Source organism: Mandrillus leucophaeus, unplaced genomic scaffold, assembly GCF_000951045.1.
Source record: "Mandrillus leucophaeus isolate KB7577 unplaced genomic scaffold, Mleu.le_1.0 Scaffold61, whole genome shotgun sequence".
NCBI classification, from domain to species: domain Eukaryota; kingdom Metazoa; phylum Chordata; class Mammalia; order Primates; family Cercopithecidae; genus Mandrillus; species Mandrillus leucophaeus.
In genome coordinates this window covers 1,229,020-1,231,624 of record NW_012106586.1, presented here as the reverse complement: position 1 = coordinate 1,231,624, position 2,605 = coordinate 1,229,020, and the positions used below count along the sequence as shown (strand labels likewise).

General features: G+C 42.8%; 1 pseudogene; it reads left to right on the top strand.

The window, feature by feature from the left end:
- Positions 1-1,498: 1,498 nt before the first annotated feature.
- On the top strand, positions 1,499-2,285 carry LOC105553823 (annotated as a pseudogene).
- Positions 2,286-2,605: the final 320 nt, after the last annotated feature.

Sequence of the window (2,605 nt, the reverse complement as noted above, 5' to 3'; positions counted from 1 at the left end):
CCTGAGCCATTAAGCACCAATTCCAGAGCCAGTGCGGCTGCCTCTCCATGCAAGCTGATGTTATGCGGGAGCAGAAACTAAGAACCTCACAGAGAGTATAGGTCCGGGGCTGGGGGATAAAGGAAACACACGGCAGAGAGGAGAGACAATGGGGCCATTGGGAGAAATACCGGGGAGAGCCCCTGCCTTGCCTGACATTCTCTAATGTTTCCTGTCTGCCACTACCCGCTCTCACCCTGTGAATGAGTTTCAGTTCCTTTCAAGCACATGATCCTTGACCTGAATGAGACTTAGTTCTACAGATCTAGGCAGGCAGGCTGGCTGTGATGGAAAAAGATAAGACAAAAAAAAATCTGACAATATGCTAGTAATATCTGATCCCACTGCAAACATTCAGGCCAGTCTATGAGGAATGTAAGAAACTAACAAAATGGACCAACCATTGATTATGTAGAAGTAGTGTACACATTAAAAAAGAACAAAGCTTGAGTAATTATAACTCCTTGTTTATTACAGCAGACAAAAGCAGTATCTATACAATATAGAACTGCTAAACCAAACTTGAAAACTTCTGTCAAGTGGGCTGTTCAGCTTTTGAAGAGGTGGAATGCCACGTCCAGTTAGACTTGTTGGGTGGACCATGACTAAATTCACCTCCAGGGCTGCCACTCTCACCAGAACCCAGATGAGACCACTGCGTCCCATCAGGGCTTCCGCCTTCCTTCGAGAAGGTCTGATACTCTGCAGCTGCCCTGGAAAGGCACCTTGCCCTTCTATCCACCTTGTCCTTCTGTTATGTTAGACACTGGGGGGGCTCTACACCTAGACTGTGTCCTCAAAGAGCTTTCAGCAACCTGCTCCCTGGGAGTCTGTAACTTCAGAAAAAGAAATGTGGCTGTTACCTTCCTCATCTTATAGATGGGAAATGAATGAGAGAGATTCTAAGGTGGTGTCAGTAGACTACTAAAGACAACAAAAACACATTTTAATACACCAAATCTTTAAAAACCAAAAGTCAGTTTATCATCAGTTGCTTTCTCTGTATGAATTCCAATAACTGCTTTCTTTGGTGAACTTACATGTTGCTGGGGGCTTAGAATACTCTGCTGCCCCAGTTCAGAGGAGGTTGGTAATGATTCTGACAAATCCCATTGCCTTGTGTGTGCCCAGAACCCCAGGCCCATCCTTTCCTAGCTGAGGCCATGCTGGACGCCACCAGCATCTCACATGGCTCCTAAGCCTTCCTTTCCCATGGCCGGAGTCTGCCCAGGTTATCTCAAAAGCCCAAAAACAGGAAATGTGTTAGGGAATTAACAATGATCTCTGGGTGGAGGAGCTTTAAATGACTTATTTTCTGCTTTAAACATTCCTGTATATTCCCCAATGGGCCTTCACCGCCTTTGTAATTTTTATTAATCAAGGAGTTTCTCATGCTCTCATCTGGAAGAATCTGAAGCCCCATATACAAGACACTATCCGAGATGTTATTTTTCCACTGATGTGCACAGATGCCGACGAGGAACTTTGGCAAGAAGACCCTTACGAATATATACGCACAAAGCATGATGTGTTTGAAGATTTCCTTTCTCCTGCCACTGCTGCCCAGACACTTCTGTTTACAGCCTGTAGTAAGAGGAAAGAGGTACTACAAAAGACTGGGATTTTGTTACCAGATTCTTACAGAACCAAATGCTGACCCTCAAAAACACGATGGAGCCCTGCATAGGATTGGCTCTTAAGCTGAAATACTTCTGAAGAAAAAGATCTGTAAAGATCAGACAGAATGCATGTTGCAGATTCATGTACTCCCTCTCTTCAGCAGTGAACTAGGCTACGTGAGAGCAAGGGCTTGCTGGGTACTTTACTATTTTTGTGAAGTGAAGTTCAAAAGTGATCAGAACCTTCAAACAGCCTTAGAGCTAACAAGATGTCTGACTGATGATAGAGAAATGCTTGTGAAAGTGGAAGCTGCCATTGCCCTTCAAGTACTGATCAGCAATCAAGAAAAAGCTAAAGAATATATCATGCCATTCATCCGACCTGTCATGCAGGCTCTTTTTTGTATTATAAGAGAAACAGAAAACGATGACCTTACCAATGTAATTCAGAAAATGATCCATGAATATAGCGAAGAAATTACTCCTATTGCAGTAGAAATGACACAACATTTGGCAATGACATTTAACCAAGTAATCCAGACGGGGCCAGATGACGAAGGTGGTGATGACAAAGCAGTTACTGCTATGGGAATTCTTTTTTTTTTTTCCCCCCCCACCACTGAATGAGTCTCTTTTTATTTTCTTGGTGATCTCTTCCAGTTAACTACTTCCGTTGTAGGTGATGAAATGGGTAAGGCTCCACACTTCAGATGCTGGCACTGCTGTGAGAATCTGTGGAGACCCTTGTTCACATGTCTCCATTGGGTATCTATTCTTTATACGTAAATAATATAAGATAATGATAGCCTTATTCAATCCTCATCATTTTCATTCATCATTGTTCCTGTGTAGATTATTGGACATTTATTGTAGCACTACATAACTCATTCTAAAAATCTGTAAATGAATTAGCACTTTCATATTGAAACAAGCCTGCTAGCCTATGT